Source organism: Mus caroli, unplaced genomic scaffold (assembly GCF_978045245.1).
Source record: "Mus caroli unplaced genomic scaffold, Mus_caroli_1 scaffold_6, whole genome shotgun sequence".
Taxonomy (NCBI): Eukaryota; Metazoa; Chordata; class Mammalia; order Rodentia; family Muridae; genus Mus; species Mus caroli.
Genome location: NW_028227261.1, coordinates 63846910 through 63873794, shown reverse-complemented (window position 1 = coordinate 63873794; position 26885 = coordinate 63846910). Strand labels below are relative to the sequence as shown.

The 26885-nt window shown below is 38.2% G+C and overlaps 1 pseudogene; it reads left to right on the top strand.

Annotated features, from left to right (window-relative positions):
- The first annotated feature begins 2894 nt into the window (after window positions 1-2894).
- LOC110293356 (60 kDa heat shock protein, mitochondrial-like) lies at window positions 2895-26885 on the top strand (annotated as a pseudogene).

The following is a 26885-nucleotide window of genomic DNA, read 5'->3' as shown; positions in this document are numbered from 1 at the left end:
TTGTATTTGGAGCATAGATATTCAGGATTGATAGTTCCTCTTGGAGGATTTTACCTTTGATGAGTATGAAGTGTCCCTCCCTGTCTTTTTTAATGACTTTGGGTTGGAAGTTAATCTTATCAGATATTAGAATGGCTACTCCAGCTTGTTTCTTCATACCATTTGCTTGGAAAATTGTTTTCCAGCCTTTTATTCTGAGGTAGTGTCTATCTTTTTCTCTGAGATGAGTTTCCTGTAAGCAGCAAAATGTTGGGTCTTGTTTGTGTAGCCAGTTTGTTAGTCTATGTCTTTTTATCGGGGAGTTGAGTCCATTGATATTAAGAGATATTAATGAAAAGTAATTGTTGTTTCCTGTTATTTTTGTTGTTAAAGTTGGCATTCTGTTCTTGTGGCTGTCTTCTTTTAGGTTTGTTGAGGGATTACCTTCTTGTAGTTTCTAGGGCATGGTTCCTGTCCTTGTTTTGGTTTTTTTCTGTTATTATCCTTTGAAGGGCTGGATTCATGGAGAGATAATGTGTGAATTTGGTTTTGTCGTGGAATACTTTGGTTTCTCCATCTATGTTAATTGAGAGTTTGGCTGGGTATAGTAGCCTGGGCTGGAATTTGTGTTCTTTTAGTGTCTGTATAACATCCGTCCAGGATCTTCTGGCTTTCATAGTCTCTGGTGAAAAATCTGGTGTAATTCTGATAGGCTTGCCTTTATATGTTACGTGGCCTTTTTCTCTTACTGCTTTTAGTATTCTATCTTTATTTAGAGCATTTGTTGTTCTGATTATTATGTGTCGGGAGGTATTTCTTTTCTGGTCCAGTCTCTTTGGAGTTCTGTAGGCTTCTTGTATGTTCATGGGCATCTCTTTCTTTAGATTTGGGAAGTTTTCTTCTATAATTTTGTTGAAGATGTTTGCTGGTCCTTTGAGTTGAAAATCTTCATTCTCATCCACTCCTATTATCCGTAGGTTTGGTCTTCTCATTATGTCCTGTATTTCTTGGATGTTTTGAGTTAGGATCTTTTTGCATTGTACATTTTCCTTGTATGTTGTGCCGATGTTCTCTACGGAATCTTCTGCACCTGAGATTCTCTCTTCCATCTCTTGTATTCTGTTGCTAATGCTGGTATCTATGGTTCCAGATTACTTTCCTAGGGTTTCTATCTCCAGTGTTGCCTCATTTTGGGTTTTCTTTATTGTGTCTACTTCCCTTTTTAGGTCTAGTATGGTTTTGTTCATTTCCATCATCTGTTTGGATGTGTTTTCCTGTTTTTCATTAAGGACTTCTACCTGTTTGATTAGGTTATCCTGTTTTTCTTTAAGGATTTGTAACTCTTTAGCAGTGTTCTCCTGCAATTCTTTAAGGGATTTTTGTGCTTCCTCTTTATTGTCTTCTACCTGTTTACCAGTGTTCCTTTGTATTTCTTTAAGTGTGTTATTAAAGTCCTTCTTGAAGTCCTCTACCATCATCAGGAGATATGCTTTTAGATCCGTGTCTAGCTTTTCCGGTGTGTTGGGGTGCCCTGGACTGGGCGAAGTGGGAGTGCTGGGTTCTGATGATGGTGAGTGGTCTTGGTTTCTGTTAGTAAGATTATTACGTTTACCTTTCGCCATCTGGTAATCTCTGGGGTTAGTTGTTGTCGTTGTCACTGTTTAAAGATTGGAGCAGAAGCTGTGTTCCACTCACCAGCAATCTCAAAATCCTGTGGCGGGGGTAGTGGGTAGCTGGCGGGTGTCAGCCGACCCTGCCGACCCTGCACTCTAGCTACAAAGGTGCTGTTCAGGCCGGATGAGGCCTGTGGCCCTACTCAGGCCGGTTTCTGCTTCCCTAACTAATGCAGTCTCAAGTCCCGTGTGCAATTGGATTGGAGCAGAAGCTGTGTTCCACTCACCAGAAGTCTCAAAATCGCATCTATTATTTTAAAGTACAGTGATTTTGTTGTTTTTTGGTTAGGAAATAATAAAACCAGTGAACAATTTATAAGATCTGCAGATTTCAGTAAATGAAAGATAAGTGAATAGTAAAGTGTCACTAATTACCAAGAATGGTCACTAAGAGTCAGAGGAGTTACCATAGAGAGTAAAAATGTCTCTCATTCACAAGTTTCTGCTTAAAATCAACATAAGGCTATTCAGAATTTGCAAAATGGTAAGGAATGGAAGGCATATCTTCTGAACTAATAAAATTAGAATAGTTCAGTGATTAAAGCTGTGTGATGTCATTTGAACTGATTTACATACTGGTGTATATATATGTATATATATACATGTGTATATATATATACATATATATCTTATACAAACATACTTTGATGTAATATTGAAATTTATGTGCACCCATTTAAATACTATTAAAAGTATTTATTGAACCAGACTGTGCCCATCTTGCAAGGTGGCTACATTGGAAGCCATCCAGCCTTGACTCAGGCAGACCGAATATGTAGAAATGAAATAGAATCAACAGGATTTTCAGAGAAACAGCAATATCCATATTATTGTATATATATATATATATATATATATATATATATATATATATAATACATACAATATATTATATACAAGACTTCAGAGGATGTCACAAGGCTCATGAATTTTATTTAGATTCACCTGCAGATCCAGCAAAGCAATTTTGGTGTTTTTAACATTGATGATGAGTGGAATGGAGATGGACAGAAATGAAGGAAGACAATCTGAAAAGCATGGAGAATGGATGCACAAAATGGAAGAAGGGAACTATCAAGGATGACTCAGATTCCTGCTGTGAGCAGCCACTTGAGTGAACGAAGGGCTGGTGCATGCAGAAGGGAAACACAAGAGGAGGAGTAAATGCCGGGCAGAGTGGTTATGATGAATTCATGTCTGAAGCTCAGGGAAATGAAACTGTTCTGCTTCTGATACAGCTGCATGGCATTGGCTGCTCGGCTCAGCATCCTGAGGATAACAGCCTATGAGCTAGAGACCAAAGTAGGTAAGAATGTAGACCTTCACAGTAAGCAGAGAAATGACTTTTGTATTGCAACCTGACTTTCTAGGGTCTGAAATCTAATGATGGGGCATATATGACTGTCACTGTCTTCCTTACCATTAATGTGGTCTTTTCAGGTTGCTTTTTTTTTTTTTTTTACCCTGATTCCTAGCATACTAGCACTGGGACATATGTTGCTTACCTAGCAGGTTACCTGAAAGCTTTCTGGAGGGCGAATTTTTGATTGTGTGTGTAGGGTTTCTCCAATGTAGGTCAGTATCTGTACTCTCTTTGATTGTTAATCCACAGTCTTGAAGTGATTATGCAATCCACCGGGGACCTGCTAAATATAGTGTTCTAAAGTTCAACAGCAAAAGTCCTCCCCCACTGTCCTTTAATTTGAAAATGACTGAACAAATTTCTCCTATACTTTTCATAAAAATAAAGATAGGACTTCCAAAGAATGTAAAACTTTCCCTACCAGAAAAGTTTTAGACAGTTATCAAATGACTTAAAGCAGGAGGTAATAATAGAGACTTTTTAAAAAACATAAAATATAGCATTTCCTACTCTGAACACTGTAATTACTATTTACAGCTAGATTATGGGGAAATCTGTGGGTGTTATAGAATTCAGTTTCAGAATTATGGAAACTCTGTTTGCATAATTAAAGGGATAGTTAGTAAATTCCCTCCCATTTTCTAACCTATTTAAGCAGACCATATATGTGCCAATATTTCTTTTCTAACTATGGTAAAAGAGACAGCCAACTTTAAATCTTGCGTTGCTGAGTAATAGCCATAATAACTGTGGATAATTCTGGGTTCATAATTAGTGAATTTGCTGAGGTATTTCTAGCAATGCATTAGATATGGCATAGATACAAATTTCTGCTTCATTAAATGACTTTATAGACTATATTTTTGCTGCTTTTGCGTATGTGATTTTCCCCCTGTTTGATAGCAGGGTTACTTTACAGCTTCTTAATGAGAATACCTTTTTTATTGGAACCTTTTCTGAAGTTTTATTGAAGCGCTCAGTGACCTATTTCTAATGATTTTAGAGCTCTGAAATGTTCTCTCCCTTATTTAAGGAGCTTTAACTTATGTTTGATTACTGGCTTTGGAAGTAGACTCACTATCTAATTTTAGGAAGGAAACCTTTTCTTACAGGAGAAACAAATTCAAAAATAACCTTGCACATCACAGGATGCCCATGAATTATGGAAATGGCTTACTTCCCTGCAATGCTTATTAGGTAAAGGAAAGCAAAAACTCAGAGATGTTTCTCCTTCTCTCTTCATTGTACTTCTTTAGGAAAACTTCCATTTTATGTCCTCTTTTATAAAAAAAGATAAATATATAAATTCACTCTTCTAATGACATCTCAGCTGCTATGATTTTATATTCTGTAGTAACATGGATGCATTTCTGACATTGTGTGTCTCTAGAATGTGTGGGGAAATCTAGGCATCCACATTTGTCAACCAAGGTGAGGTTTGTTTTTGTTTTTGATTTTTTTTTGGTTTTTCGAGACAGGGTTTCTCTGTATAGCCCTGGCTGTCCTGGAACTCACTTTGTAGACCAGGCTGGCCTCAAACTCAGAAATCTGCCTGTCTCTGCCTCCTGAGTGCTGGGATTAAAGGCTTGTGCCACTGTCTCTGTCTCTATTCCTGCAGAGACAAGAACAACATAGACACCAAGACAGGTTCACGAAGCTTCTGCAGCTTCCTCTTTACTTGCAGCTCTTGCAACTCTTTTTTACTTAGGGCAAGGGCTATATTTATACAATAGCAGCAACTGACCTCTTCTTGCTCCACACCACCTCATCCAATCAGAATCACACATGCTCCAGGCACGAGCTCAGATTGGTCACAGATAGGCTGACAGATCCGGATCAGGAGAAATAATCTAACCTGGCAAGCAGCTTATGCATGCAGTTTCACTGCGCAATACTTTGATGTGGGATAATAATGTTCCTTCAAGAAACCATGGGTTGTCAACAAAACAAATACAAAGCCCCCTCACAGGTGTATATCTCGATTCCAAGTTGTTGGTCAGGGGTGTCTGGATGCTCCCAAACAAATCTGCGTAAAGTAGTTGCTCTTGGTTGCCCACTAGAACTTGCTGGTAAGATAATGTTGCTGAAGACACACTACATTTGGTCACAGGACATGGAGAAGTCAAATTTCCATTGGCTAGGAAGCTTCTCTGCCAGCTACTTTATCCAGCTATAAAGCGCTTGTAATAACAAATAATGATGAGAATGGCAATGTATGTCTATGGTTGTAGTAGTGGCACAGATGTTAGGGAGGGTAATCAACCACTCTATGATTGTATTTAAGGCCCACGCCTGGTGCTATAAATCTGGGCTAAAACTCAGTGTTCTGGAGCTGTAGGCTACAGGGTAAAACCTACTACTATTATCAGGTTAAATGATTATATTATCAAACTACTTTCTAAATTCATACTTCTATATCCACAGATCAGTCCAGCCCTCAAAGCTCATTTTTTGTGTAGTGGGATGTTGTTAATGTAGAAACTTGCGTTTGGTCCAGTTGCAGAGAATGGTGTCTGTGGAGAGCCTGGTCATAAATGAGACAGCCATATTATACCCTATCTCCTCAAGGCTCAGGGACCATCATGGAAGAAGAGCTGGAATAATTGCATTAGTCAGAGGCTGGAGAGAACTGGACTAAAGCAGCTACTTCTGGATATGATAGGACAACTGCACCCATGAGCTCACAGAAGCTGTGGTTATCTCTACAAGATCAAGTAAGTCAACATTCTAGCATGGAGCAAGGAAGGGATCATGAACTACTACCTCTAGTTGGGGAACTATTGAATGGTGCTGGCTTTGTGAATAGGGAGAGTCAGTTTTCTTTAAGCACGTGACTCCATAGGTTTACCATGCTTTAGTGGATAGCCCCATATTAATTATTGTTAGAGTTATAAAAATTGGATTCAGCTCACTCAGAAGAGGTAATAAAATGATCATTGGAAGTGGATGGAGGGAGAGATTTGGATGGGAGAGGGGATGAGGAGAGGAACTGGGGGATGATTGAGGGCTGGAAGAATTAACAGAAACTGGATGATGGGTCTGGGGGAGGTGCAACTCTAGGACATACCAGAGACCAGGCATGGGGGAGGCTCTAAGAAGTCTATCTGGTGATTCTAGGTGAGAATGCTGGCAGTGGGGGATATGGAATCTGAAATGGCCACCTCCTGTAGCCAGGCAGGACAGAATGATAAGGACAGTATGCCATCCACAAAACCTTCAACCCAATATTTGTCCTGCCTATAAGAAGTGCAGGGACAAAGACAGAACAAGAGGCTAAGGAAATGGTCAAACAATGACTGACTGAACTTGAGACCCATCCCATGGCCAAGAACCAATTCTTGATTCTAGTAATGATATTCTGTTAAGGTTTCAGACAAGAGCCTAATAGAACTGTCTTCTGAGAGCATATAACCCGCAGCTGACCAAAACCGATGCAGGGATCCACAGCCAAACATGGCATGGAACTCTGGAAGACTTGTGGAAGTGTTTGGGGAAGAAATGAATGATCCAGAGGGGTAGGGATTCCACAAGAAGACCAATAGAGTCTGAACCATACCAACCAACAAGCATACATGGGCTGGACCTAGTCCCCTTGTACTTATATAGCAGACGTACAGCTTGATCTTCATGCAGGTCCCACAACAACTGGAGTGGGGCTGCCTCTGTTTTCTGCCTGTGGATCTTGTTCCCCTAACTGGGTTGACTTGTCTGGCTCAGTGGGAGAGGATGTGCCTAGAGTCCTTCAGTGACTTACTATGCCAGGGGGTATTAGTACCTAGCGGGATATTTCCTTAGAGGAGAAGAAGGAGAAGGACTGTGAGGGGGGAGAACTGGGAAAAGGTGAGGCTTTGATCGGAATGTTAAATAAATAAATAAATAAATAAATAAATAAATAAATAAATAAATGGAAGAAAATGGACTCAGGGTGTTATATAATAATAAAAAGGACATAAAGTTGGGGGTGGATGTGAGAGGAATTGGGGATAAATGTGAGCAAACTATATTGTGTACATCTATGGAATTCTCAAAGAACTAATGCAACAGCAAATCAAAGAAAAAATAACACAGAGGAGGATCCACTCCCAGGTGCTCTAGAATGCCCAAGATCTTAGGATCAGGGGTGAGGAGAACACAACATCTGTTTCAACACCACTTAGAGTAACCTGGACCAGCATGATCCAGGGACGCAGGAATCCCACTTGACCAGTGGCTCAGGTTACTTCTGATCCACACCAGTCTACATTGGGCAAACTCAGAAGCCAGTCCCACAGTCCCCAGATGAGGTTCCATTCCCAGGCACTCTAGAGTGCCCAGATTCTTCGGAAACTAGGATTCCAGGAACCCAGGAGCTTGGTCACACCAGGATCTCAGGGTCTCAGAGGCAGCTTGACTCCCAGGAACTCTGACACACCCAGAATCTCAGGATCACGGGATTCTGGAATCAAAAGATCACAGAGACAGCTGGACTCTGAGGAGTTCTAATCAACCAGTATTACAGGAAAGACAAACTCCAGTCAGATATAGTGACGGCAGGGAGCTCTAGAGATAATCAGATGGCAGGAGGCAAGCATAAGAACAGAAGCAACAGAAACCAAGGTTACTTGGCATTATCAGAACCCAATTCCCCCAACATAACAAATCCTGGATACGCTATCACACCTGAGAAGCAAGATTTGGATCTAAAGTCACTTCTCATGACAATGATGGAGGACTTTAAGCAGAACATAAATAACTCACTGAGAGAAATACAGGAGAACACAGGTAAACATGTAGAAGCCCTTAAAGAGGAAACACAAAAATCCCTTAAGAAATTATAGGAATACACAATCAGTTGAAGGAAATGAACAAAACCATCCAAGATCTAAAAATGGAAATAGAAACAATAAAGAAATCACAAAAGGAGACAACCCTGGCATTAGAAAATTTAGGAAAGAAATTAGGAGTCATAGATGCAAGCATCACCAAGAGAATACAAGAGATAGATGAGAGAGAGTCTCAGGGGCAGAAGACACCTTAGAAAACATTGACACATCAGTCAAAGAAAATGCAAAATGCAAAAAGCTCCTAACCCAAAGCATCCTTGAAATCCAAGACACAATGAGAAGACCAAACCCAAGGATAATAGGTATAGAAGAGAGCAAAGATTCCAAACTTAAAGGGCCAGTAAATATCTTCAACAAAATTATAGAAGAAAACTTCCGCAACCTAAAGAAAGAGATGTCCATGTACATACAAGAAGCCTAAAGAACTCAAAATAGACTGGACCAGAAAAGAAATTCTTCTCATCATATAATAATAAAAGCACCAAATGCATTAAATAAAGAAAGAATATTAAAAGCATTAAGGAAAAAGGTCAATTAACATATAAAGTCAGACCTATCAGAATTAGGCCAGACTTCTCATCAGACTATGAAAGTCAGAAGATCCTGGGTAGATGTCATAAGACTCTAAGAGAACATAAATGCCAGCCCAGACTACCATACCCAACAAAACTCTCAATTACTGTAGATGGAGAAAACCAGACATTCTACAACAAAACCAAATTTACACAGTATCTTTCCACAAATCCAGCCCTACAAAGGATAATAGATGGAAAACACCAACACAAGGGGGGAAATGACACCCTAGAAAAAGCAAGAAAATAATTTTTCAATAAACTCAAAAGAAGATAGGTACACAAACATAATGCCACCTCTAACGACAAAAATCACAAAGAGTAACAATCATTTTTCCTTAATATTTCTTAATAATCAATGGACTCAATTCCTCAATTAAAAACATAGACCAGCAGACTGGATATGTAAACAGGACCCAGCATTTTTCTGTACATAAGAAATGTACCTCAGTGATAAAGACAGACACTACCTCAGAATAAAATGTTGGAATACAATTTTCCAAGCAAATGGTCCCAAGAAATAAGCTGGAGTAGACATTCTCATATCAAATAAAATCAACTTTCAAACAAAAGTTATCAAAAAGGATAAGGAAGAACACTTCATCCTGGTCAAAGGAAAAAATTACCAAGATGAACTCTAAATTCTGAACATCTATGCTCCAAATGCAAGGGCACCCACATTCATAAAAGAAACTTTACTAAAGCTCAAGGCAGAAATCGCATGCCACACAATAATAATGGGAGAGTTTAACACCCCTGTCTCTGCAATAGACAGATCATGGAAACAGAAACAAAACAGAGACACAGCGAAACTCACAGAAGTTATAAACTAAATGGATCTAACATATTTGTAGAACATTTCATTCTAAAGTAAAAGAATATATTTCCTTCTCAGCACCTCATGATACCTCCTCCAAAATTGACCATGTATTTGGCCACAAACAGATACAAGAAGATTGAAATAATCTCATGCTCCTATCAGATCACCACGGACTAAGGATGGTCTTAAATTCCAATAAAAACAACAGAAAGCACACATACACATGGAGGCTGAATAATACTCTCCTTAATGATATCTTGGTCAAGGAAGAAATAAAGAAATTAAAGACTTTTTAGAATTTAATGAAAATGAAGACACATCATACCAAAACTTATGGGACACAATGAAAGCTGTCCTAAGAGGAAAACTCATAGGTCTAAGTGCCTCCATAAAGAAACTGGAGAGAGCTTATACTAACAGTTTGACAGTACACCTGAAAGCTCTAGAACAAAAAGAAGCAAATATACCCAAGAGGAGTAGAAGGCAGGAAATAATCAAACTCAGGGCTGAAATCAACCAAATAGAAACAAAAGGAACTATATAATCAACCAAACCAGGAGCTGGTTCTTTGAGAAAATTTGCAAAACACATGAAACTCAAGAATAAGGAAGACCAAAGTGTGTATACTTCACTCCTTCTTAGAATGGGGAACAAAATAACCATGGAAGGAGTTAGAGATAAAATTTGGAGCTGAGATGGAAGGATGGACTATCCAGAGACTATCCCACCCAGGGATCCATCCCATAATCAGTCACCAAAACCAGAAATATTTTGTTGAAGGGACCCTGTTTTAGCTGTCTTGTTTTTTTTTTTTTTTTTTTTTTTTTTTTTTTTTTTTTTTTTTTTTTTGGTTTTTCGAGACAGGGTTTCTCTTTATAGCTCTGGCTGTCCTGGAGCTCACTTTGTAGACCAGGCTGGCCTCGAACTCAGAAATCTGCCTGCCTCTGCCTCCCGAGTGCTGGGATTAAAGGCGTGCGCCACCACGCCCGGCTTAGCTGTCTTGTATGAGGCTATGCCAGTGCCTGGCAAATACAGAAGTGGATGCTCACAGTCATCTATAAGATGGAACACAGGCCTCCCCAATGGAGAAGCTAGAGAAAGCACCCAAGGAGCTGAAGGGGTCTGCAACCCTATAGGTGGAACAACAATATGAACTAACCAGTACCCCCAGAGCTCTTATCTCTAGCTGCATATGTAGCAGAAGAGAGGGAAGAGAGGCCCCTTGGTATTGCAAACTTTATATGCCCTAGTACAGGGGAATGCCAGGGCCAAGAAGTGGGAGTGGGTGGGTAGGGGAGTAGGGCGGGGAGAGGGTTTAGGGAACTTTCAGGATAGCATTTGAAATGTATATAAAGAAAATATCTAATAAAAAATAAAAATAAATTGTAGGAAAAAAGAAATCTAAAAATAAATAAATAAATAAATAAGAATCAGCAAGTTCCTGTGCTTAAAAAAAAATACTCAATAAAATTCTTGCCAACTGAATTCAAGAACACATCAAAACCATCATTCACCACAATCAAGTAGGTTTCATCCCAGTGATGCAGGGATGGTTCAATATACAGAAATCCATCAACATAATCCAGTTCATAAATAATCACAAAGAAAAAAAACCACATGATCATTTCATTAGATGCTGAAAAATCATTTGACCAAAATCAGCATCCCTTTATGTTAAAAGTCTTGGAAACATCAGGAATTCAAGGCCCATACCTAAGCATAGTAAAAGGAATATACAGCAAACTAGTAGCCAACATCAAACTGAATGGAGAGAAACTTAAAGCAATCCCACTAAAATCAGGGATTAGACAAGGCTGCCCACTCTCTCCTTATCTATCCATTATAGTACTTGAAATTCTAGCTAGGGCAATTAGACAACAAAAGGAGATCAAAGAGGTACAAATTGGAAAGGAAAAAGTAAAAATACCACTCTTTGTAGATTATATGATCATATTCTTAAGTGACCTCCAGAATTCCACCAGAGCACTCCTGAAACTGATAAACGACTTCAGCAAAGTGGCTGGATATAATAATAATTCAAACAAATCAGTAGCCTTCCTCTACTCAAAGGATGAACAGGCCTAGAAAGAAATTAGGGAAATGAAACCCTTCACAATAGTCATAAATAATATTACATACCTTTGTGTGATTCCAACCAAGCAAGTGAAAGGTCTATAGGACAAGAACTTCAAGTCATTGAAGAAAGAAATTGAAGAAGATCTCAAAAGATGGAAATATCTCCCATGCTCATGATTGGCAGGATTAATATAGTAAAAATAGCCTTCTTGCCAAAAGCAATCTACAGATTCAATGCAATCACCATCAAAATTCCAACTCAAGTCTTCATAGAGTTAGAAAGAGCAATTTACAAATTCATTTGTAATAACAAAAACCCAGGATAGCGAAAACTATTCTCAACAATAAAAGAACCTCTGATGGAATCACCATCCCTTATCTCAAGCTTTATTACAGAGAAATCATGATAAAAACTGCATGGTGTTGGTACAGAGACAGGCAGGAAGATCAGTGGAATAGAATTGCAGACACAGAAATGAACCCACACACCTTCGGTCTTTGACAAAGGAGCTAAAACCATCCAGTGGAAAAAAGATAGCATTTTAAACAAGTGGAGCTAGTTCAACTGGCAGTCAGCATGTAGAAGAATGCAAATCAACTCATTCTTACCTCCTTGTACAAAGCTCAAGTACAAGTAGATCAAGGACTTTCACATAAAACCAGGTCAACTGAAACTTATAGAGAAGAAAGTGGGGAAGAGCCTTGAACATATGGGCACAGGGGAAAAATTCCTGAACAGAACACTTGTTGTATGATCAAGAATCAACAAATGGGACCTCATAAAATTCCAAAGCTTCTGTAAGGCAAAGAACACTATCAATCAGACAAAAGGTAACAAACAAATTGGGAAAAGGTCTTTACCAATCCTATATCCCATAGAGGGCAAATATCCAAAATATACAAAGAACTCAAGAAGTTAGACTCCAGAGAACCAAATAACCCTATTAAAAATGGGTACAGAGCTAAACAAATAATTTTCAACTGAGGAATATCAAATGGCCCAGAAGTACCTTAAGAAATATTCAACATTCTTAATCATCAGGGAAATGCAAATCAAAACAACCCTGAGATTCCACCTCACACCACGTAGAATGGCTAAAATAAAAAACTCAGGTGACAGCAGATACTGGTGAGGATGTGGAGAAAGAGGAACACTTCTCCATTGCTGGTGGGAATTCAAGCTGGTAAAACCACTCTAGAAATCAGTTTGGTGTTTCCTCAGAAAATTGGGCATAGCATTACCTGAGGGACCCAGCTGCATACCTCCTGGGTATATACCAGAAGATGACCCAACATGTATTATGGTTACATGCTTCACTATGTTTGTAGCAGCCTTATTTATAATAGTTAGGAGCTGGAAAGAACCCATATGTCCTGCAACAGAGGGATGGATACAAAAAAATGTGGTACATTTACACAATGGAGTACTAATCAGCTATTAAAATTATGAATTCATGAAATTCTTAGGCAAATGGATAGAGCTAAAAAATATCATCCGGAGTGAGGTAACCCAACTGCAAAAGTACACACATGGTATGCACTCACTGATAAGTGGATACTAGCCAAAAAGCTCCAAATAACCAGAATGCAATTCACAGACCACATGAAGCTCAATAAGAACGAAGACCAAAGTGTGGGTGCTTCAATCCTTCTCAGAAGGAGAACAAAATACTCACAGGAGCAAATATGGAAATAAATTGTAAAGCAGAGACTAAAGGAAAGGCCACTCAGAGACTGTCCCTCCTGGGAATTCATCCCATATACAGTTGCCAAACCCAGACATTATTGTGGATTCCAAAAAGGACATGCTGAAAGGAGCCTGATGACTGTCTCCTGAGAGATCCTCCCAGAGCCTTACAAATACAGAGGCAGATATTAGCATACATCCATTGGACTTAGTGCGGGATCCCTAATAGAGGAACTAGAGAAGGAACTGAAGGAGTTGACGGGGTTTGCAACCTCATAAGAAGAACAACAATATCAACCAAGCAGACAGCCTCCGCCCCGAACTCCCAGGAACTAAGCCATCAACAAAGGAGTACACATGGCTCCAGCTGCATATATAGCAGAGGATGCCCTTGAAGGAGAGGTACATGGTCCTAAGAACGCTTGAGAGATGCCCCGGTGTAGGGGAGTTGACAGTGGGGAGATGGGAGTGGGTGGGTGGGTGGAGGAACATCCTCATAGAAGCAGGATGTGATAGGGTGTTTCCGGGAGGGAGGGAAACCGTGAAAAGGGAAAACATTTGAAATGTAAATAATGAAAATATCCAATTAAAATGAAAGAAAGAAAAAGTAAGAAAAAGTAACAGGATGAAAGTGGGTATTGTTCTGAGTAACCATATGCGAGGTTGAGGCAGGAGAATTGCCATAAGTTTCAAGACAACCTGTTCTATATACTTTGTCTACACACAAACACACACACACACACACACACACACACACACACACACACACACACAGAGAGAGAGAGAGAGAGAGAGAGAGAGAGAGAGGCAAACACACATGCACATGCGCGTGCACATGATGATGAAAATAAATACTGTGACGATTTAATTTGGTCCTGAGAATTGACTACCACACAGAATAAAGGAGGGCTATTTAGTCTTTATAGAAAGTTACAGGGGTCCCAGTTCCAGTATAGTGGTGCATATGCATAAGACTATCAGATGAGAGAGGCAAGAGTTTCTCTGAAAGTTTGTGTCCAGTTCGGTATTCAAAATATCTTAGTCTACTGTAGGGTCAGTTGGGCTAGCTCTGGCTACAGTTAGAGCCTGTCTTTAAAAACAAGCAAGAAAGCATGCAAGCAATCAAGCAATCAACAACAACAACAACAAAAATAGGTATTAATCCACATTATCATTACTTTTATAGCTAGGATAGATTATTATGTCAACACCAGAAGAAATACATATACCTTAAAGCATGAAATGATATATATTTCATTTATATATATAAAAAAGAAACCTGTACTACCGAGTGTCCTCAGCTCTACCTTTCACTCAGGCTTTGCTCTGCATGCATTGTGATTGGTATAATCTGTGTGTGTTTCCATACAAGATTTGTATATTGAAATCTTGACCTTGAAATTGATGACATCAGCACGTAGGTCCTTTGGGAGATGATCAGGTCATGAAGGTAAATTTCTCATAAAACCAACCTATGAAACAGCTCCAAGGAAGCTCTTCTGATTCTGTTATGTAGATGTACAAAAGGAGATTGCCCACAGTAAGCCCTGGACCCTCAGCAGATACTCAGTCTGCTTGGTATCCTGATCTTGTACTTATTAGCCTCTAGAATAGTGAGAAACATTTGAGTGGAATAAACGTTCTCATTTATGGGATTCTTTTACAATAATTTATAACAACAAATAATGCAACAAACTTTATATCTATCCTTCTCTCATATTTCTCAGACAATTTCCTTTCTTCTTATTACAGTTTATCTAAATCATAATTGTCCATATTGTAATTCTGGGGCACAGATCCCTCAACAGTATCTGTTATACATTGACAGATAATCCTGGATTTTCCTTCTGTAACAGAACTAATTTACGGGCTCATCAAGAAGTTATTGGTGTTTATTTCATCATTAATCACTGGTATGATTTTTCTATTTTATTGAGAAATAATAGCAAACTATCCTTATTTTCTCTTACTTCTGCTTACTTGACCTGGTAAGTGCAAATATTTTTCTGCACTTTTTTTTGTTGTTGTTGTTGATTTTTTTGTTTGTTTGTTTGTTTTTTTAAGACAGGGTTTCTCTGTATAGCCCTGGCTGTCCTGGAACTCACTTTGTAGACCAGGCTGGCCTCGAACTCAGAAATCCTCATGCCTCTTTTTAATACCATGATTTCTTTCTTGTCTCCTTATCAGTTGTGAGAAAGGGTCATTTTTCAACCCAGTGATTTCTATAATCCCATTATTCAGCTTAGCTATAATGTTTTGGTCAGTTATACACTTAAGAAAAATTAAGGGAGAAGAAGTTTATTCTAGATCAAAAATTCACTGAACTTTTGATATAGTAAAATTTGTCATTTCTTTTTTCTTAATCATGTTTGTATAACGTTTCTTGCCTAAGAAAACTTTGTCATATCAAGATTACAAAGATTTAAAAATATCTTTTTGAAAACATTTGTATTCACAGCACCTATATATCACTGTTCCATGTGCACATATAGTTGCCTATATTTCTTAGCATCCTGGAAAGTTGATGCTATAAGGTTGAACTACAGCCAACAAAATTAGAGTAGAAGTTAGGTATTTGTTTTCCGTCCATCAAACAACAAGAACAACAACCACCACCACCACCACCACAACAGAACCAAAACAAACTACCACTACTACCACCACCACCACCACCACCAAATCCTTTCAAGAGAGACCTTATAAAATAGCAGTAAATGCTATGTGCTAAGAATGGTGGTATAGACTCTGGGAAGAGATTCTGTTCTAGAATCATCACTGAGTGGAGAAATACATATAGATTAACATTCACATTTAGCTCATGAGGAAAAATGAAATTCTTCCATATTTATGCACCAGGATATTATAGTTTGCCTTTTGTAGCAACTACGTGATCCATATGTAGGGTAAGACCTTGACTTGACTGTTTCCCAGTTGTGAAAGAAAATTCATGGATAAAGATCAGACCAGAAAATTGAATCTGTCCTCTATTAGGAATTTTTTGCAAGCATGGTTCAGAAATCCAAAACAAAGACATCAGAATGCTACATCCTGAGATCGCAGAACTGCAGTTTTTGCCATGATCCCAGACTTTGACCAGGACTGATCTTTGCTCAATCTGACTGCCTTTGTGGCTTGTTAAACAGACATAGTTCTGACTTGTATGATGGAGATTTCACAACTGGAAACTATTGGCATTGTCCTATCTGAACTGTCAGGAATCTACAGATAGTGGATTCCACTCTAACCATAAGAATATTCCTCCCGGATGGGAATCCTTGTAACTCACTGTCGCAGGTTTTAGATGATAGTCTCCTTACTACCCAGCCTACTGTCTTTCTTGAAGTATATTCATCTATTCTTCCTATTCTAGTTTAATGGGTTAATTCTATCAATAGGCACTAACCTGTTGTGCTTACTCCAAGACATTGTTTAAAATTATAAATGATTATGAATGGAATCAAGAATGGTCTTCTTTATAGGGAAGGGTTTAGATATTCCACACACTGTGTTTTCATTGTCATTAAAATTCATTTTGATTATTTATGATGCATTCATGAGGACTTTTTATACACTCTAAATTAAACATACCACACATGCCCTCTTACCTTTCCTGTTCTACACTCTTGTTCGGCTTCACATGTATTCCTGAAACAACACCATACTTTATTCATCACAGCTTTTAATATTCCAGTATCAAGGAACAGAGTAATCTTTTAAAATGAAGGCTGATTTACTCTTCAAAGTCATCATATGACTTTTAGTTAAAAATGCAAACTCTCTGATGGTCTATAAAGCTTGGTCACCATTTATTTCCTTTCTCTTATCTCCTTCCCTTCAGCTTCTTTAATTTTTTTAAATACTCAAAATAAATTATCATATCTTTAGATCTGTATTCCTGTTTTTCATTTGCTTAAATATTTCAGAGGGTTTGGGTGAAATCATAATCAGAATATATTCTGAACTAGGAAATATCATTCTGAGTGAGGTAACCCAGTCATAAAAGAACACACATGGTATGTTTTCACTGATAAGTGGATATTAGCCCAAAAGCTCGGAATACCCACAATACAACTCACAGACCATATGAAGCTCAAGAAGAAGGAAGACCAAAGTCCTTCTTAGAAGGGGAAACAAAATACTCATGGTAGGTAGAAGGTGGGAGGGACTTGGGAGGAAGTGAGAGGGGGAGGGGAAAGAGTGGGGCAGGATCAGGTATGGGAGGAGACAGGGATGATAGTGTCAGGAAATTCAACAGAGGTGTGTAGCAATTGGGGATGGGTAACTGGGGGTAGCCACTAGAAAATCCCGGATGCCAGGAAAGCCAGAGGCTCCCAAGACCCAACAGGGATGAGATTAGCTGAAATGCCCAACAAAGTGGAGGGAGAACCTGTCGAGACCATATCCAAAAGTTAGGCAAGGTCCCTAGTTGAGGGATGGGGCCACCTGCTCACCTCCAAATTCTTAACTCAGAATGGCTCCTGTATAAAGGAAATGCGGGGACAAAGTGTGGAGCAGAGACTGAAGGAAAGACCATACAGAGCCTGACTCACCTAGGGATCCATTCCATATACAGACACCAAACATAGATACTACTGCAGATACCAACAAGGGCTTGCTGACAGGAACCTAATACAGCTGTCTCCTGTCAGTGCCTGACAAATACAGGGCTGGATGCTCACAGCCAAGTATTGGAATGAGCACAGGGACCCCAATGGAGGAGTTAGAGAAAGGACTGAAAGAGCTGAAGGTGTTTCCAACCACATAGGAAGAACAACAGTATCAAGCAACCAGATCCCCTAGGTCCCCCAAGGACGAAACCACCAACGATAGAGTGCTCATGCCATGGCTCCAGAGACACATGTAGCAGAGGATTGCCTTATCTGTCATGATTGGGAGGAGAGGCCCTTGGTCCTCTGAAGACTCCATGCTCTAATGTAGGGGAATGCCAGGGTGGTGAGGAGGGAGAGGGTGAGTGGGGGAGTAACTTCATAGAAACAGGGGGAGAGGGATGGGATATGGGGTTTACAGAGGGGAAACCAGGGAAGAGGATAACATTTGAAATGTAAATAAATAAAATATCCAATAAAAATATTAAGAAAAAAGGACTGAAATCTCTGGTCTATATACAAAATAGCAGGACAAATGGATCTCACATAAGAAGCATTACATTACTTATTTGATGCTAACAATTTGATCATATAAATTTTTTTTACCAGATGATATAAGAATATAACAATTCTAGGGACATAAGTAAATTGGAACTCATATAGAAGGCTCCTCAGGATGTGTCTGGAGGTAAGACACTGAGGGACTCTGCCCTCAGTTGGCACCAATTGGTAAATAAAGATGCCAGCAGCCAATGTTTGGGCAGGACAGACAGAGGCAGGACTTTTAGGATTCTTAGGCTTGGGAGAGACAAGGGAGGAAGAAGCAGAATTGCAGTGAGAGGGACCAGCCATGTAAGAATTGGGGTAAGTGGTTCTAGTGGCCACGTTGCATTGGGTCTGGGGTAGCAGAGATGTGATATGGATTTTAAACGATGATAACTCTGGAATACCAGAGGTGAGTATTTATTAGCTAGGGGAAGGATTTGAACTGCCCAGCCTTTGAACTAGTCAAGGCATATTAAAAATTAACTGGTGTGTGTGTGTGTGTGTGTGTTTGTGTGTGTGCGTTTCATGTGCGAATCCAGATAGCTCTTGGGTGGGTGCACCAAGAGGCAACAAATTACTGCTATAGTTCCTGTATCTTTAACACACAGATTGGTGACTATAGTGACCTGTACACATATTTGAGAGAGTCTTGGTTTTGGTTATGTTGATCTATATTTTAGATGTAGATCTCAAACAAACAAACAAACAAACAAAAACACAAGAAAACAAAACAACAAACAATCAAACAACTGGAGGAAAACTTTGTTTTATGAAATCCACTAAAATACCTGTCAAATGAAAACTTTTTGGGGTTTGATTTCTCTTTTGTATCTGTGCATTTAATTAAAATTGGATGAAAGAGTGAGAGTCATGAATTTGTGCTACTGAAGAAAATGTGATAAAAGAGTTCTTGGCAAAATAGTTACAGTTTTTCAAGTGGCAAATTAAATTATAGTGTAGATTTGCTATCTTGCCCCCATTAACTTCTTGCCCTCTTTGGCTTTCTGAGCCACTGGGGATCAGATTTCTTGTGGTCCAGTTTAACAGGATATTGATCATCCCTTCTGCTTTTCCAAGTTCACCTTCCACTGCAGACTGACTTGCTTCTGGTGGAAAGAGACTGTGGATAGGGAAGATAATTAATTTGTTCTCACATTAAAGATAGATACATTGTATATATACAAATATAGGATACATTGTATATATGCAGATTCAGATGGATACAGTCATTTGGGCTTGGATGCATTAAGGCTTAACAATTTTCAGTTTGTAAGCTTCTGAGTTTATTTATTCTAAAATGTTAGAAGGATGGGTAAATAATGTTTGCTTTAAGTTCATTTATGTGCTGTAGGGTGAAATGGAGTGAAAGATGGCTAAAATTCAACCTTTCTAACATTTTATACAACTGTGATCATATTGTTTCCTAATTTAAAATGATATAGTTGATTTTTAAAACTTACATCTCTTGGTGTATAATTATATACTCAAAATACCAACTTTGAATGCACAGCATGTAAGACCTGAGCTGATTAGCTATCAGAGGACATTTTTTTCTTTATATGGCTATGTATTGTATTTTTCTTGTCAGTGCTTAAATGTTTATCTCTGTAAGTCACTTCTAGTTATACACTGAGGAAGCCAGAAAATTGTTCCACTCACAAACAAGCCTTTACTTTTAATGCAGACAGCATTGAACCAGTGACCTTTGAAAGCAGAGTGGCAGGAACCTTCAAGATCATGTGGGGCCCTTCCGCTATTCAGTTTGCAATCCACCTATTTGCCATTTAACAAAGTCAGATAAATTAACATCAAAGATCTGAGCAGCAACGGAGAACAATACAGATAATAATTGTAAGCCTAGTTTAGCCTTAAAGCAGTAGAAATGCTTCCAGGGTGTAGCTGTCAGTGTTCCTCAGAATGTGGTAATTGTCCTCTTAAACACTGTGCTGAGGTGAATATGGCATATGTTCTTTGAAGATGATGCTGGCAGTCAGGAAGATCTGGATGCACTTCTGTAAAACACTGACTGATGATGTATCAGGGGTACCTAGAGTTTTGATCTTAGTTATGTTTCCCTCGGTAATTTGTTGTTGTTGTTGTTTGTTTGTTTGTTTTGTTTTACTTGTTTATTTTTACCTATGTAATATTTGCTTTCTTCACCGAACATGAGTAGTATATCAGTCAGTTGTTTTAAGGGAAATAAAATAGACACATTTATATTAGGTGGGTGGCTTATAAGATTAAACGATATACCCTCCAAATCTAGGATTTTCTATTGCTGGTGTCCAAAGATTGTTTAAAAGGTGTTCAAAAGCATAATTTCAACATGAAGCAACTTGTATTAGGATATAAATGGGTTCAGATGACCTCCAAGAATCAATCACTTTAAGTTGGATTTCTCTTTTGCTGTCATAGAAAGTTGTGTGCGATGATAAAATTTAGTACTGACACAGGTATTTTTAGCTATCTAAATCAATTCTGCATGTAGTCTTGAGCATGGCTGTGTCAGGGACCTTGTAGGTAATTGGACATAAAACTTGGTACCTGGCTTTTGCATTACGATTTACACGCTGGTGAAATCTTACTTAGGGAAGAGAATTTTAGGAATGCCTTTTGGCTTTTTTAAGTAGAGGATTTAAGAACAAAAGGAAGCTTATGGATAAACAGACTACTGCTGGCTTTATTGCCAGGAAGAAGAACACGTAACAACTTTGCAAAGCTCTCTTGATGTTTACTGGGCTTGGTGGAACAGTTTATGTGAGTTACCTTGCCCAAGAAAGGGTGAGTATAGATTCTGATCAACCCAACTCTTAGCAGGATTATAATGAGGTCTTTTGGCTTCAACTGATATTTTAGTTTTTTAAAAGCTTGTCAAACTTTTCTCTAGGGTCAAGAGATCTTTCAGGGACAGAGGAAAGTGTCCTTAGGTCTGTCTCTGGGCCTTCTTCCATGTGAGTGTGAAGAAAAACGTATCCAAAGAAGAGACAGAGAGGTGACTGTTAATAGTTTCAGTTGGAAGAAGTCAATTTATAACTAGAAAGCAGCAAATATTTGGAGAAGTTCTCTTAAAAGTATTTATATGGGCTGGCGAGATGGCTCAGCGGTTAAGAGCACTGACTGCTCTTCCGAAGGTCCTGAGTTCAAATCCCAGCAACCACATGGTGGCTCACAACCATCTGTAATGGGATCTGATGCACTCGTCTGGAGCGTCTGAAAACAGCTACAGTGTACTTACATAGAATAAGTAAATAAATCTTTAAAAAAAAAAGGGACAATAACCATTATTCAAATACTGAGTTCTGATGGCCACACCTTAAAAAAAAAGTATTTATATTTTGTGTTTATAGATGTTTTGGCGGCATGCATATCTATGTAGCTCATGCATGTTTGGCATCCTTAGAGGCATTGGATCCCCTGAAATTGCAGTTATAGACAATTTTTATCCTCTAGAAGAGCAGTGACTGCTCTTATCTGCTTAGCCATTTTTTCCCATCACTAAGATATTCTTTTGATTTGGGGATTCTTCCATGATCTAGACAACTACATTAAATGATATGACACCATTATGGTGACCTGGATACTAAAATGAAAAGGGAAGAAACTGTCATACCTCTGTACATCTCCAGCACTATGCAGAATGCCTGGCTCACAGATGTACTCAGCACTAAATGAATAGATGAAGGAATGAATGGTTAAAGAGTGAAGACTGCTTTGATGTCAAGTTCCTCTAAATTCCATATATGAATGAGAATTTTTTTTTGTGTGCTACAAGAGGGAAAACCAATGAATGCACTCACTAATTGAAGTTCTCTTTGTTGCCAACATTTTAATTAATTGAAATCAGCATGACTCCTTGTCCCCTAATACCTTGAACAATTGCTGGCATATCATAGTGCTAATTACTTGTATGACTGACTGGACACCTGTACATTTCTCTTCATTATACTCCAAATCTTGCCTTCTCATCTCTACTGAAGTTCCACATTTTCTATGATTGCTACCCTGTCTCACTCTTTAACTCAAGAGTCTCTCTTCCTGAGAACCTTGGTGCATAAAATTTTCACAATTTATTTGAATATACATTTTTTATTTGCTTCTATAATTGACAGTGATTTCCCTTTATCTGCTTCTGGGAGCTTATCAGGAAGGAAGGCTTAAAAGTTACTGGATGAACTCTTTTGGAATATGCTCACTACATCATGAAGTGAAGGTATTATAAAGTGAAGGTATTATACATTGCTTCAATGGTATGGATACAGTTAAGCCAAATTTCCCTTGGACTGTCATGTCCAGTGAATCTGAGTTACCATCTCATGTGTGTGTGAGAGAGAAAGACAGTGTGTGTGTGTATGTGTGTGTGTATGAGAGAGAGAGAGAGACAGTGTGAGAGAGAGAGAGAGAGAGAGAGAGAGAGAGAGATAGTGTGCGTATGTGTGTATGTGTGTGTGTGTGTGTGTATGTGTGTGTGAGAGAGAGAGTCAGTGTGTGTGTGTGTGTGTGTGTGTGTGCTTTTCCATAATGTGTGTGTGTGTGTGCTTTTCCATAATTCCTGTCTCATGTTCAATTTAGGAACTCTAGATACATTTATTGATTTCAACTAACTTGCTAATATAGCTCCATGGAAATAGATCTGTAAAGCATATTACTTCATCAGAGGGCCAACATTTTCTGAATATTACTGCTATAACTAATATAACAGTTGATTTAAACATAGGGACAGAAGACATATTTTGTTCCCACCTGACACTACAGTGTATTTGTTTTACATCAAAGTTAAGAATCATCTTTTTAAACATCATAATTGTTACAGACTGGCTTAGTCGGTTCACATACAGAGCTATGTTTTCCCCCATGGCACACCAAGGTGGCTGGATGAAGAGGCCTTAGCCAAACACTGCATAACAATTTCTCAGTGTAATACTCTAGAGATCAAGTGTATATCTTAATTATCATATATTTTGAAGTGTTTTTCTCCCCTCTTGGGCTACATAACTTTTCCTTGATTTCTGTTTCTACTGGATTTCATTCAGCATCAAACATCCCATGGAGATATTTTCTTCTTTTAGAAAGCTCCATGGGCCTCTATAAGTTTATAGAGTAGCTGGATTTGTGGGAGAAGAGTGCTATTCAGTTCCACTAACTATCTGTGTTTTAAGGTTTAGAAATATCTCTCCAAAAGATATCTGTCATACTTTGCATGGCTTCTTGTTATTTTATATTGTGTACTACAACATCATGTATTTTGCTCTTCTAATATAATGGTTCTTGACATAGAAACTAATATTGTCACCAGGAAACTATTATAACCTAAAAATGTTAGCCTAATTTATTGAGCACATACCTACCCTGGCACTCCAAATGAGAACAATTCCTAAGTCCAAAATTAAGTATTGTTCGACATACATATTCACTTGGATATTATGTTGACATTAAGATTAGGAAGCTGTTGAGTTGGCTCAGCAGTTATGCAGACTGGTGACTTGAAATGATCTCTGGAAACAATCGAAGATGGTAGGTTAGGAAGTCTATACAATTACATTAAAATAGTTATAAATTACTAAGTAATAGAAAAAGAGGCACATCATAAATTTATGTTCCACTACATATTCCAAAACACGTTGTATAGCCACTGTAGCTTTGGAAGAATGTATAGTCCATTACTGGAAAGACCTAGATAATCAAATGCACAGTGTCCAGAGAAGAGTGCAATACAGTTTTTTTGCTTTCACCTCAAGTCACTCTTAGGTCCATTATGAGTCCATTTGGATGCAATTCAAAAAATGTCTTCTATCTGGGGCTTTCATTCATTTCCTCTCTTTAATGTCCCTTTGTCTTTATTTTCAGATATTATTTCAGGGTTATATTTTTCTTTCCTCTTGGCTCTGGCCCTTAGGTTCCATTTAGTTTTCTTCCCCTAAAAGGTGAAATACACCCGTGTGAGTGTGAGTGTGTATGTGATAGAGAGTGTGTGTATGTGTATGTGTGTGTGAGAAAGACAATGTGTGTGTATGTGTGTGTGTATGAGAGAGAGATACAGTGTGTGTGTGTGTATGTGTGTGTGAGAGAGGGAGAGAGAGAGTCAGTGTATATGTGTGTGTATGTGTATGTATGTATGTGTGTGACATTTCAATCATGTTTCACGGATAAGCATTTATAAGGTAAACAAGCCTTTCAAATACTAAGATGATTCTGTTAGAAGCTAATTTTTTTCTGTCTCACTTCAGTTTTGCTAACATGGCATGGATCTATAGTGGTGAATCATTTGCTTTGCTTCAAAACTAAGTGAACAAAAGGACATTCTATCCGTGCAGTAGGACAGGAACAGCAAGAAATCTTGCTGTGAAATTTATGGCACATTTATTAGAATATCAAATGGCACTTAATTTTAATTTCTCTGTAATTTCCAAAGTATATTTGTGAATTATATCACATTTATATGCCAAAAATATTCAATAGAAACATTTAAAATCTAAATGTTGAAAAGAATTCTTATTAATATGTCAGTTAAATTCCACATTGGTGAAATGAGGTATTCAAGAACAAACAACTTATGATTGGCAGAACCAAGGCTAGCATCAACATTCTGAATGGAGAGGGCCTAGAGAAAAGGCTTTGTCATTAAAGGGAGCTGCTTCTCCTGTAGAAGAACTGAGTTTGGGTCCCAGCACCCACATGGAAGCTTAGAACTGTCTGCAACTTCACTTTCAGGTATATATGGGCACCAGACATGGTGTGGTATATAGAGATTCATTCAGACAAAAATGTTTATACACATAAAAAATATTTTGCAGGAAAACACTTGAGGTAGACAGGTAGGCATTGATATATCTCTGTTCCTTAAACAGCCCCCTCCCCACAATTTTCTAGCTAACTGTGCAGAGAAGTCTTTCACTCCTGTTACCTTAGTACTTGTTCAAAATCGGGCAGAGGGGCGTAGTATCTGATAGCAATAGGTGTCAGAGATCATATATAAAGAATGGGGATCTGATGTTGTCAAGTAATATAATATCACCAGAAAATACCACTCCCTTTTTGTCTCAGTTATTCTACTTTCTGTGTCATATCATCTCTCGGTTATGGTATTGTCTTTTGTTATTGTTACATATTTTCCTGGTGTTACAGTTTGAATTACTTTCCATAGTAATATGTGGTAAAAAAGTCCTAGACTCTTGAATCTTGGCATATGACATTGGTAAGAGAACCACAAAATAGATGATGAATGGAGGGCCTTTTTGGGTGTTCCCAGGCCAGGCTGTAGGCTGTTCATGTAAGAGGAAGAAGAGAATCCAGGATGAGTTAGTATATAGCAGAGGATCTGTGAGGACATAGTGAGCAGTCCCATGCTGAAGATATAATTGTGGGGCTGCCTGAGCATTAATGAGTCAAGTTGTAGACTTTTTAGCAGATTCTGTAGGTATTAATATGGAGCTAAAGAGAAAAACAATGATGATTGAACAGAGCTGGGGAAGTCCCAAAGTAACAAATGATAGGCAGAGGGTCACAGTTCTAAAGTAAATTGATTTTAAAAATAGAAATACAAGAATAGAAAAAACAAAAAAAAATAAAAATAGAAAAACAAGCAAGTTAAACTTGTTCAAGATGTTGCCAATAACACAAACTAAGAGGCTGGGGAAGGTAACATCAGTGCTATTGTTCTAGCCCATTTTATTGTCAAGGCTTTTGAGATCAGCAAAGGGCCTAATCCAGTGGAAATTAGTAGAGGTGTGAAGATGGCTGCTGATCTTTAAAAACAGCCTAAACTTGTCAAAACCCCTGAAGTAATTGCTCAGTTGCTATGATTTCTGCAAATGGAGATAGGCATTAGAAACATTAATTCTGATGCAATGAAAATGTTTGGAAGAAAGGACATCATCACAGTAGAGGATAGAGAATCCCTGAATGATGAATTAGAAGTTATTAAAGGTATAACACTTAATACAGAATATATTTCCATATATTTTATTAACCTTAAAAAGGTCAGAATGTGGATTTTAAGATGCCTATGTTCTATTGAATGAAAAAAAATGTCTATTGTCCAGTCAATTGAAACTACTCTTGAAGTTGCTAAACTGCTCATGATGTTAATGGAAACGCTCTAAGCTCACTGGTTTTAAACAGACTTAAAAAGGCCATTTTACCAAGGAAGACATCATGCCTTTGAAAGGAAAAGGAAAAGGTGACAAAGCTCAAATTGAAAGATGTACTCAAGAAATCACTTAACAATTAGTCATTACAACTAACAAATATAAAAAGAAAAAGTTAAATGAGTGACTGGCTAAACTTTCAGATGTAGATGTGGTGAAGAATGGAAAGGCAAGTGATATTGAAATGAATGAGAAAAAAGAGTCAGGGATGCTCTAATGTTACTAAACAGCCAATGAAGAAGAAGACTTTGTCCTAGGAGGGGGCTGTGCTCTGCTTCAGTGCATTCCAGCATTTACTTTGTTAAATCCAGCTAATGAAAATCAGAAAATAGGTATAGAAATTACTAAAAGGTAATCAAAATTTCTGCAATGACTGCTGCTATGAGTGTTAGGTATTGAAATATCTTTGATAGTTGTATAAATTATGCCAAGTTCCTCAGAACTTGGTTATTGTGTAATACTCAGAAACTTTGTGAACATGGTAGACAAGAGAATCATTGGTACAAGGAAGGCTATAAGAACTGCTTTATTGGACACTGCCAGGGTGGCCTCCTTGTTAACTACAGCAGAAGGTATAGTGACAGAAAGAGGCTAA